The sequence below is a fragment of the Microtus oregoni genome, unplaced genomic scaffold (assembly GCF_018167655.1).
Source record: "Microtus oregoni isolate MIOR12 unplaced genomic scaffold, Mior012 000012F_ref0000307, whole genome shotgun sequence".
In the NCBI taxonomy this organism is placed as follows: Eukaryota; Metazoa; Chordata; class Mammalia; order Rodentia; family Cricetidae; genus Microtus; species Microtus oregoni.
In genome coordinates this window covers 52,650,550-52,662,984 of record NW_024543071.1, presented here as the reverse complement: position 1 = coordinate 52,662,984, position 12,435 = coordinate 52,650,550, and the positions used below count along the sequence as shown (strand labels likewise).

At 42.1% G+C, this 12,435-nt stretch overlaps 1 pseudogene; it reads left to right on the top strand.

Moving 5' to 3' along the window:
* Positions 1-98: 98 nt before the first annotated feature.
* On the top strand, positions 99-9,620 carry LOC121454490 (annotated as a pseudogene).
* The last annotated feature ends 2,815 nt before the right edge of the window (positions 9,621-12,435 follow it).

Genomic DNA, 12,435 nt, shown 5'->3' with positions numbered 1-12,435 from the left:
CCCCGCCCCCACACGGGGGGCGGCCATTTGTGTGCGGCCGCAGGATTGGTCGCCCCGCTCCTACCAGGGGGAGGGGAGGCAGGCAGCGCGCACTCGCGCGTGCGTGAGCTGGCGCGCGAGAAAGCGCTCGGTCGCGCCGAGGCTCGAGCGGCCGTCGCCATTTTGTAGGGTTCTCTCTGACGCGGGACCCGCTGCCACTGCCGGCACCACCCGGAGGTAGGAGAGATGTTGTGGGTGTGTGGGGAGCCCGGGAGCGGGCCTGGCCAGACCAGCGGAGGGCCGGGTAGCCCCGGCATTGGGGCCGCTCGTCTTCTGAGGACCGTCCCGGGAAGACAACGAAAGGAGGCGGGGCCGGGTCTCCGGAGGGGGCGGGGCAGGGGTCGGGACGAGTCTTTGTTGGGCAGTGGGAGCTGGAGGTTGGGCCGCTGAGGACAGGGGTTCAGGTGTGGGGCAAAGGAGGGCTTTTCAGAGTATTGTGGGAGGTGATACCGCGCTGTGGAGAGGCACACAGATTTCCCTCCAAAATCTTGTAACTAGGGACGTTCAGATGTTTCTTGCTTTCCGCTTGGCGCTTTCTTCCTTGTGCTAAACCTTGAAGCTGCTAACCTTGTAGATTAGATGTGCCTGACCTCACGGAGATGTTGGAACGTGTTGTGCTTTATGACCTCCTATCTTCTGTTAGAATTGTCACACACAGCTAGCACTACTTAGGAAAAAACTGCTGTTCCGCTCTCAAAAGGAATAATTGTGACGGTTGCGAAGATATTAATTGAGCCATTAAACGGAAAAGCTGCATTGCTATGCAATGTCTCAACTTCACGCCTGACTTTTGAAATCTTGTTTGTAATCTGCCAGGCTCTTGTCAGTCAGGATGGTGAAGCTGTTCATTGGAAATCTACCCCGGGAGGCCACAGAGCAAGAGATCCGCTCACTCTTCGAGCAGTATGGAAAAGTGCTCGAATGTGACATCATTAAGAACTATGGCTTTGTGCACATAGAGGACAAGACGGCCGCTGAGGATGCCATACGCAACCTGCATCACTACAAACTGCACGGAGTGAACATCAATGTGGAAGCCAGCAAGAATAAGAGCAAAGCTTCAACCAAGTTACATGTGGGCAACATCAGTCCCACTTGTACCAACCAAGAGCTTCGGGCCAAGTTTGAGGAGTATGGCCCAGTCATTGAATGTGACATCGTGAAAGATTATGCCTTTGTACACATGGAGCGGGCAGAGGATGCAGTGGAGGCCATCAGAGGCCTTGACAACACAGAGTTTCAAGGTGAACTGTTCTGGGGCTTGGGTGGCAGAGCTTCGTGGGGTCTAGCTTAAGGCAGAAGCAAGAACATTAAGACCATGGGGCTGTGAGAGCGGCTCTTTTCATTCTCTTTTCATTGACATGGATAGATTATGTTTACTATGCTTAAGTATAATTTACTTTTAGGGAAGTAAACATTTCCCATTATTTTGCTAAGGTGTTTCTCCACAATTGTGGGTTACTTTCTTTGGTCTTCATTTACTTGAGTGCTGCTAGGCTGCTAAGCTGCCTAGGCAGGGAGTGTGAAAACAAGAGCTAAAGGTCATAACTTGGTTACTGCTTTTGTTGTGACCCAGAAGCTTTGAATGATGGATGATAGTAGCGAAGAGAAAAATGGTAATCTAGAGGAAGCACTATATGAGAAATCTGTGGTGAGTCTGGTTGGGGGATATGGGTATCTTTGGGGTGTCCAAATTTGTTGAGTCTGTGGACTATAAGCAAAACCAGGAAATGTGTCATAGGTTCTTCTGCTCCACTTATTACTTACCTCTAGCAGGATAAAAAAAAATTTTCTTTAGAAGTTCAAGCTTGAACAGGAATGTGGTCTGGATAAATTCCAGTGAAGACATCATAGAGCTTACTGTATTGCTTATATTGACAACACGTATTATGTATTATGTATTATCATTAATACCACAGGAATTACCTTGTCTGAAAACCCTGGAATTGTGTTACTATAGTAGCCAATATCTATATGTGGCTAGTAAATTTCACTTAATTGAAGTTTCAAAATTGATTTTTCCAGTGTGGGCATATTTCAAGAATACAGGAGCCACGGGGAAATGATTACTATATTAGGAAACATAGCAGACCCACATTGCAGGAAGTTCATAGTTTACCACAGTTCTACAATGCTTTGAGTGTCATCCTGGACTGCATATTCAAGGCTACTTTTCTAGTTTTTACCTCAACACCCTTTTTGCCCTAAACACCAACTAAAAAAGTTAAATATACAAAGGTCCTCTGCTAAACCTAGGAAACAATGAGATCATGGGGAAAAGGGAAAGTTAATCAGGAAAGTCTAAGTATGCAAATAGTGAAGCTCACTGGAGGCTCACTGTCATGTGTTTCCACCTTCATCACTGATGCCCTGGCCTTTAGCTACTGAAAGCCTAGGGCACAAGTTGCAGTTAATCCCTGCACATTGACAAGTGTGCCCCTGTGCTTTTCCCCATTATAAAATAATGATCTCTGATGTGGCTCCCTCATCAAAGAATGGTAGTGAAATTAGAATGAGGTAATAAATGTATATTGGCAGCAAAAACAATATATAATGAAAGATGAGCACTATTTGCAACTATGATTTTCTTCTACTTGGGTTAGAAAATATTTAAAATCTGATAACTTAACCCCGCCCCCCAAGACAAGGCTTCTCTGTATAAGTCCTGAAACTCACTTTGAAGACCAGGCTGAAATCCAACTCACAGAGTTTAAGCCACCACCACCTACCTGCCTTAGACCTTTTTGTTAAATTTGTATTTTTATTTTGGAACAATACTAGCACACTTCAATTTGAAAATGTTGTTAATCACATTCTTAATCATTTTCACTTGCTGTGGAAGGTGATAATGGACCGACGGGAAAGTAAGGAAGGAGTTTTGTTGCCCCACCCCCTCTTGGTTCTGGCATCATCTGGAGGCCCCACAAATGCTGGGCTAATACTCTACTACTAGCCTATATGTTCCCATCCCCGAAGGGTTTGCTTATCAGGTACAAACAAAATGGAAAAAAAACTTAAAATAGTGTACTCATTTTGCAGATAAATTCCCATAGTATAATAGTAAATGCCCTTTTAATTTTTTTAAAAATATTTATTTACTTATTTATTATGTATACAATATTATGTCTGTGTGTATGTCTGCAGGCCAGAAGAGGGCACCAGACCCCGTTACAGATGGTTGTGAGCAACCATGTGGTTGCTGGGAATTGAACTCAGGACCTTTGGAAGAGCAGGCAATGCTCTTAACCTCTGAGCCATCTCTCCAGCCCCCTGCCCTTTTAATTTTTAAAGGAAATGGGGAGATAGAAGTTAGCTTAGAAGGATTGAGTAATGTGATTTTTTTGTTTGGTTGTAGGGTGCTGAACATTGACCCCCTCAGGGTCTTGAGTATGCTATGTACACAGTACCCCTGAACTATGCTCCTTGACCCTTATATTTGTGTAATTAACAAATATAATTACATAGGAAACAGGGATCTAAATAATGCCATGAAAGTATTTTTATTATACATGTACATATATAATATAAATAATCACTTCCATAGAATAAACTGAGTTGAAAAGAAGAATCATTTATTTGGTTTCACATTCTCTTTCTGGCTCTTCTAGAGATACTACTGGTTTACTCCCAAGTTATACATGCAGATGTTTTTGTAATGAACTATTTTTTTTCCAAGTGGCAATAGAAAATTTAGTATTAGGTAATGAATTTTGTTGAGACAGGGTCTTGACGTATAGCTTAGGCTGGCTCTTAAACTCAAAATCCTCCTGCTTCAGACTTCTGAGTACTGGGGTTATATGTATAATTCCTTCACATATCTTACAGAAACTACAACGGATACAGTGGAGATGCCAATTTGGCATTTTGTTCAATTTAAAGCCTTTTTGGGCACCTTTTAGTGCCACGTTGCGCATCTTTTGAACTTTTACTTCTGTGTATTAATGATTGTCTAAAACGTATGTCTCTGCATTATATAACTTCTAAAGATAGAATCTGAGTTTACCTGGGTCTTTCAAGATGTTCCCTCTCCACAGGCAGCAATGAATGCAGTTTGAATTGGAAATCATAACAAAGCTGCTCCCAAGTAACCATCCGGGCAGCTGAATTGGGAAGGATATGTAAGAATTTAGGGGTGTCGTCTCAGCATTAAATCAGTGGGTCATTATTATGTCAGCTACATCTCCAAGTCTTTTTTGGACTCTGACCCAAGATAAAATTTCAGAAATTAGAATTGAGTTTCCCACCTTCCCAAGGCAGAGTTTCAGAAATTAAGAGTTTCCCAGCTTCTGGCATTTTAATACTCTCTTTTGTTGCAGCTTTGAAGATAAAACACTTTTTAGTGAGCTGGTTTTCTGGAAAATACTGGCAGATTTCAGTAACTTGGAGGTTTGAGAAACCTTAAGAGCTCCAGCCGTCCGCATCTAGTAGAGAGATGAAACTACTTGAATCTGAATTTAAATTAAAAGCCCCAGTAACCTTTGGAAAGAATCTAAAACAATGCAGCCACCTATCATTTATATTACAGGTGTTTCTAGCTCCAGCTCAAAAAAAAAAATTACTAGCCTCCTTTTTACAACTACAGAAGATTTTGCCACAAATGTTGATGAAGCACTCCCTTAAGTTAAAAAGTAGGATAGGGCTGAGACAATTAGGTAAAAATCACAGTATTTTATTTCTTTTTTTTTTTTAAAAAAAAATGGACTCAATCTATGAAAGGCAAATTCAATCGAATTTTTTCCCTGTTCCTAAGAGGCTTTGTCTAATCCTGAGGGGGAAAAACTGGGGTGGAATTGAAATCTATAGAGGTTCTTTTTAATTCCCTCAAGTACAGGTGAAGCCTATAAGCCAAGTATGATCTGGATATCCAACACAACACCTGCACACATTCCTGGATGAAACATGGTGGACAGAAGACAGCTGTTGAACTGGGATTGTTTGTAGGGTTTGGGGGTGATGCAGTGCTGAGGTTGAGGCCAGGGTATCGTACATGCTAGCAGGCATATGCTTTTTCCATTGAGCTCAGAACTAACATGAATTGTTTAGAGGTGGAAAAGATGCCTTCTAAACCTACCGATAAGTGAGGTTTTGATTTGGAAGTAGTAAAACCAGCGGTCTTTGCATGGGGGAAGGAAATAGATAGTGGAGATGGAAGTAGAGGAGAGTCTGATATGCTACTGGCATTAAACAGTAATTGGTCTCTTAAGAACTCCAATATCTAGCTCTCACCTCTGGTGAACCTTACTTTTTTCGAAAGGGATTGCTGAATGAAGTGGGGTAACAGGAATGTGTATGTATTATATATATTTTATGTTTACTTTTATTTGGGTGAGGGAAAAGAAAGTTAATGAGTAACAATAATTTTAATCTGTTTCTTCAAGGCAAACGAATGCACGTGCAGTTGTCCACCAGCCGACTTAGGACTGCGCCTGGGATGGGAGACCAGAGCGGCTGCTATCGGTGTGGGAAAGAGGGGCACTGGTCCAAAGAGTGCCCAGTAGACCGTACAGGGCGCGTGGCAGACTTTACTGAACAGTACAATGAACAATATGGAGCAGTGCGCACGCCCTATACCATGGGTTATGGGGAATCTATGTATTACAACGATGCGTATGGAGCACTTGACTACTATAAGCGCTACCGGGTCCGATCTTACGAAGCTGTGGCAGCAGCGGCAGCAGCTTCTGCATACAATTATGCAGAGCAGACTATGTCTCATCTTCCTCAAGTCCAGAGCTCAGCTGTACCCAGTCACCTCAACTCCACTTCTGTTGATCCCTATGACAGACACCTATTGCAGAACTCCGGCTCAGCTGCCACCTCAGCAGCCATGGCTGCTGCTGCCCCTTCCTCCTATTATGGAAGAGACAGGAGCCCACTACGTCGGAATGCAGCTGTGCTCCCTGCAGTTGGAGAGGGCTACGGTTATGGGCCAGAGAGTGAGATGTCTCAGGCTTCAGCAGCAACACGGAATTCTCTGTATGACATGGCCCGGTATGAGCGGGAGCAGTATGTGGACCGAGCACGGTACTCAGCCTTTTAAAAACTGGAGGTGAGAGTGGGGTGGATGTGGTTGAAATTTACATTTAGTTCCTTACAAGAGACCTTTGCTTCACTGAGGAGCCAGAGGACCAAACCACCATACCCAAAAGGCACAAATTACATGCTTTCAGTATTTCCTATAGTTTAGGCAACAGGTTTATTTGGCCTGTTGAGGAATTAGTATGATTCCAATGTGTTACTTCTGAAATAGGAACAAGCCCGGTTACCGAGAATATTATTTAAAAAGTTGTATACAAGCCAGGCAGTGGTGGCACATGCCTTTAATCCTGGTACTGCGGAGACAGAGGCAGGTAGATCTCTGAGTTCAAGGCCAGCCTGGTCTACATAGTGAGTTCCAGGACAGCCAGGGCTACACAGAGAAACCCTGTCTCGAAAAAACAAAAAAGGGGAAAAAAAGGTTGTAAGCCAGTATGGGGGGAGGGGAGCTAACATATACTGGCCCTTTGTTGTATAGATAGCGATTTCCTCACCAGGAAAGAACTAAGTCTTAGAGTGTATCAGCACTTCGCCTGTGATAATCTGGTAAATGAGAGGTAGAGCCAAAATTCAAACTGGAACCTCTTAAATTCATTCTTTCCAGGCAGGCAGTATTGGCACATGCCTTTACTCCCAGCATTTGGAAGGCAGAGAGCTCTAAGTTTATAGCCAGCCTGGTCTACAGAGAGAAACCCTGCCTTGAAAAACCGAAATAAATAATAAAATCATAGTATCGGCACTACTAAGCTGCTGTGGTGTAAAGGGTATGTTAGGGAGCTAGAAATGGATGGCACAGTGAGAATCTTGAATCTTCAGGGGTTTCCAGTTTGCTAATAAAGCACTTCTTGGAGTAGCACACAGTGGTGCATACGTGTAATCTCTGTACGAGGATGAAGCCAAAGGATTATGGTAAGCGAACAGCCTAAATTTCAGCAAGTTCTAGCAAAGTCTAGAAAATATAGGAGACTCCTGTCTCAAAAAAAAAAAAAACTATTTCTTGGGTTATTAGCCTATAAATGATGCTCTTTGGTGTGTTACTTTAAGTCGGATAAAGACCTAATGTTTTAAGACACTTCAGTTTTCAATGTTTTCATGATATGTTCCAGCCCAGACCATGTTTGATGTCAGCACTTAAGCCCTATTTCTTTGTAGCCTATGACAGAATTCCTGTTTATTTTAGCAAGTTTCATTTTCTTAAGGGAACACTCAAGGACTTAGATAAATTGATCATTTCTGATGTGTAAAAATATTGTAGGTGGTGACATTGGAAACTTGTTTCCCAGTTTCAGAAAATGTGCTAAGAGTGTTGGAATGATAAGAATTGGGGATACTCAGAGACAAGTAAAGTTCATTAGAATGGAAATAGCGTTTACAATGCACAATTCTCTCATAGTTTTCCTTGTACTTTCAAGTAGAGCGTCACTTGAGTTAGAGCCCCAGCCATGCGGTTAAATAAGTTACCGCTGAGACACCAGTGTTCCCAACTTATCCCCTGATTTGGTATATGTGTTAAGAAAACAATGCCATGTTTGTTAAGTTATATGCTGTACAGTTGTATTAGTAAGACTCGGGATTTCTTAAGGCCATCATTTAGTCGTCATTCAGCATGTAAATGTAGTTTGATATTAATTTCTACAGCTGGATCTACTCTGAGATACCTCTGATAAAGTTAGTATTAATCTGTTAGATGACTTTGTTTCTCAAGTATGTTTCAAAGTTAAATATTAAATTAGTATAGCCTTTAAGGGTATAGTTAGGACATTTTGAAAATGAATTTAACTTCAATCAGTAGCTGTTCAACTAACCTCTTTTTAGTGATGACTTTTAAAGAAACTTACCTTCCAGGTGTGAACCTCAAATGGACTGAATAACCCTGAGTTGGTTGCAGTCCCAGGAGCCTGATGTTAATGAGGCTGCCAGGATGAAATACTCCACAACTGTTGGGGATCCAAATTCGGGTCTCACCCTAACAGAACTGATCCAAGAACATCACAGCTTTTGAAGTCGATTGGCACAGATCAAGACCAAGATTTGGCCCTGTGTCTGTATTAAGTAGAGGAGCTTGGTGTGAGTTAACTTTTTTTTTCCCCCAGCCATTGGTGTCTGGAGCTCCCATCATCAATGGAGGAATTAGACAGTCCTAGCAGTGGTTTCTTCTTTTGTCAAGGGATATTTGGTCAATTAGGAAACTACTGCATCTATAGTTCTGAACTGACAGTGTGACAAGTAGAAACTTTAAAGGGTGAATGACCAACTGTTCTTTGAGACGCTAGTCTTTGTGACTATGTTTTTTTGAATGTTTTCTTTGGAACATTTGTAATAGTAAAATTGGGCTGGGCATGGGTGGTGGATGCCTGTAGTCCCATCTACTCACGACTGCTTTAGAACAAGAAGTTCATGGTCATCTTGAGCAACATAATTAAATCCCATCTCTTAAGGAAAAAAAAAATTGACTATACCTCATTCTTAGCATCTTTTCCTGGACAATAGTCTTACAAAATTAATCTGTAGTTACTGAAAAATTCATACCTTCTTTGAAGCAGTGGTAGCCTTCTACTAAAGGGGTTGGGTTACCTAAGTTAAAAGCAAGCTGAGTTTAGCACTATCAGTAGTTTTGCATCTTGTGCAGCATACAGCTCTAAGTAGATTCCTAGATGTAGCTATTAGGCTCCTGGGTGATTTTGTGGGATATACATTCAACCCAGTCTGACTTGATTTTGTTTTGTTCTTTGTTTCTCCCCCTTCTCCCCCCCCCCCCCCCCCCCCCAGAATACAGGACGGGACCAGGGCCCTGTACTTGGAACCAGGCTGCTTGCTCTCCAGGCATTGTGTAAGCCTCTTGTGTTGTGCTTTCTTTCAGGTAGGATAATTGCGGACTGAACCCTCGGGCTGCGATCATATATGAGAACTTGGTCCTCGTGGTCCCCTTTGCCGGGATGTTTCCATTGCTTCATGTTTCAGTAAACAAAGGAATTTGTGACCAACTATGTTTTCTTTCTTAATTTAATTCTAAGTTGACTTTTCTTTCCTTGATACTAGTTGTCTGTAGCCTTTCACTCTGTTCCGTATATTCTCAGCCTCTGAACAGCCCTAGGTAAGGATTATGCTGGCATACCCTTCTTTCCTATACAGTGGAACCCCTCTTAATCTTGCTTTCCCTAGGATTTGAGCCCTTCTCCCTGCCTTCCTACAGCATCTCCTCTCCCTTTAAAACGACCATGTAGTGGCAAGCAGCCTTTAACTTGTGTTAGCTCTGGACTCTAACACTGAAGCTAATCATCTGAAGTTGCTAGGACCATTGGGGTTTTGTTGTTTTGGTTTGTTTTTTTTGTTTTTGTTTTCCCAGTTTTGTCCGACCTGTGATCGTGGTATATAGCATTAGCTGAAATTTAACCTTGTTTTACTCCACTCCTCCCATTTTTTTTTTTTTGGACAAATAAATGTTTCTAACACTTAATCTTTTCCTAGTTGAGTGACTGTTATTTACTACTAGTGTCTTCTGATTCTTTCCCAGTTGTGTTTGAGCTACAAAATTCAAATGAGTGAGTGTCTAAAATGTAGAAGGAAAAGTTGAGTAGAACAGTATGGTTTCAGAAACAGACAGCTGAAGATGACTAGAGTCTTGAGACACTGGTCACTATAATCAGAGCTGTTTTAGAGTTGAAAGGCTGGAAACCCAGCGCACTCACGATAGAAGCCCAGTGGTGCTGGTGGCTTCCAACCATCTCTATATAACTCCGATGCCCTCTTCTGACCTCATCAGGCCTCAAGCACAGTACTACACATACATGCATACATACATGCATACACGAAAAAATTTTTTCTTTTTTTTTAAATATTTATTTATTTATTATGTATATAATATTCTGTCTACATGTATGCCTGCAGGCCAGAAGAGGGCACCAGACCTCATTACAGATGGTTGTGAGCCACCATGTGGTTGCTGGGAATTGAACTCAGGACCTTTGTAAGAACAGGCAATACTCTTAACCACTGAGCCATCTCTCCAGCTCCACGAAAAAATTTTTTTAGAGAACAAAAATTTTAGGCTTTAACATCCTCCCTTGTAGGCTTAATAGACACCCCCACCCTGCTGCTCTCTCTTGCTCACTTTCCCTTGCTCTCCCTTTCACCACTCCCAACAAACTTTCTATGTAGGTCTGGCTGCTCTGGAACATGCCATACAGAGCAGACCAGTCTCATACTAGTGTTGATCCTCCTGCCTCTGCCTCTCAAAATCTTGGGATTAGACATAAGCCATCATTCCTGAATGCTTAGTCTTTGTTTATTTGAGCAGGGGGGGTGTCTGGAAAGATGGCTCAGCAACAAGAGAGGACCTGGGTTCAACTCGCAACACCCACATTGGTGTCTTACAACTGTCTGTAACTTCAGTTCAAGGGAGTCTTACGTCCTCTTCTACCTCCAAGGATACTGCATGCATGTGGTAAAGCATCCATATACATAAAATAAAAATCTCAAAAACTAATAAAGATTTTTTTTAAAAAGGAGGCTAGGCATATAGCTACATGGTAAAGCACAAAGCCATAGGTCAATTTCCTATTTCTCCCCACCAAAAAAAAGGGGGAGGAAGTTTTTCATGTAAATTCACTTAGGAACTCTTAAAAATGATTTTTTTTTCTCAAGGTGTTAATTTTTTTTAACTGATATTCTTTTCCATTTATTTATTTATTTATTGATTGATTGATTTTCGAGACAGGGTTTCTCCGTAGCTTTTTGGTTCCTGTCCTGCAACTAGCTCTTGTAGACCAGGCTGGCCTCGAACTCACAGAGATCCGCCTGCCTCTGCCTCCCGAGTGCTGGGATTAAAGGCATGCACCATCTGCCTGCAGGCCAGAAGAGGGCACCAGATTTCATCATAGATGGTTATGAGCCACTATGTGGTTGCTGGTAATTGAACTCGGGACCTCTGGAAGAGCAGCCAGTGCTCTTAAGCTCTGAGCAATCCCTTCAGCCCAAGTGTTAGTATTTCTGCTAGGACTAGTCTTTAGCTAAAATGTGTGCAAGATTTGGGGAGGGAGTATGGAAGGGTTAGCTTTTATGCCAGGATTTGTCTTGAAATCACCATGTAGCTGAAACTTTCCTTGAACTTCGAATTCTACCCCTTTAACCTCGATTACAAGTGTGCATCACTACATCTGAGGGTAAGACCCGCTGGATCAGAAAAACTAATAGAAGTAAATAGGCTGAGGCCATGGCATACACCTGTGAATTACTCAAGATAAGCACTCAAGAGTTAGTATTATCAGGAGCTAGAGGTCATCCTTAATTATACAGCAAATGAACCTAGCCTGGACAATGAGACCAAATCTCAGAAAAACCAAACCATCTCTCCATCCCCTCTTAAATTTTTTTACCCCGAGACAGGATTTCTCTATGTAACAGCCCCTGGCTGTCCTGAAACTTGCTTTGTAGACCAGGCTGCCTTTGAACTGACAGAGATCTGCCTGCCTCTGCCTCCCAAGTACTGGGATTAAAGATGTGTGCCACCATTGCCCAGTCAATTTTTTTAAGGTTTTTTAAATTAATTAGTGTGTGTGTGTGTGTGTGTGAGAGAAAGAGAGAGAGAGAGAGAGAGAGAGAGATTGATTGATTATGTGGGTGTTTAAGTGTCCGTGCACCTCACTGCCCCATCTAAAAAAAATTTTTTTAATTTTTAACTTGCAAAAAAAAAGCAAAGTCGGGCAAAAAGCAGGTGCATCTGAGTTCAAGGCTAGCCTGGTCCTCAAAGTGAATTCCAGGACAGACAAGAAATATACACAGCGAAAAAAAATTTTTTTTTTTTTGGTTGAAGGATATGTCTACATATGTATGCACTGTACATGGGCTGAACTAAGAGGTCAATACAGGCTATTTAGCTAAATTAGGTGGTCAACCAGTCCTAGGATCCTCTTGTCTCCCCTTCCTACATCTTCCAACTCTGGTGTTCACCTAAGCATCCCATTTTTCTAAGAGTCCTAAGAATCTGATCTCTGGTATTATGGCTGAACAATAAGCATTTTAGTTTTTGAGATAATCACGTAAGTCTAGCCTGGTCTCAGGCTCACTGTGTAGCTGAAGAGGACACCTTCATCTGATCATCCTGCCTCCCCAGTGCTGGGATTGAAGGTGTGCATCACCACTACCCGGCCCAAGGAAATTTTTAATCAACACTATGAATCTTTAGCTCCTGTATATTAAAACTGAATGGTGGCATAAATCTAACTTATGCTTCACTCTCTCCTTTATGGGAAGTCGTAGTATGAACATTCTGACTATAAAATTTTCCTCATTTGGATGAGGGAATTAGAGATCAAATACAGAAACTTGTACATGCCAAATGTACTTGCCCCTAATTAACCC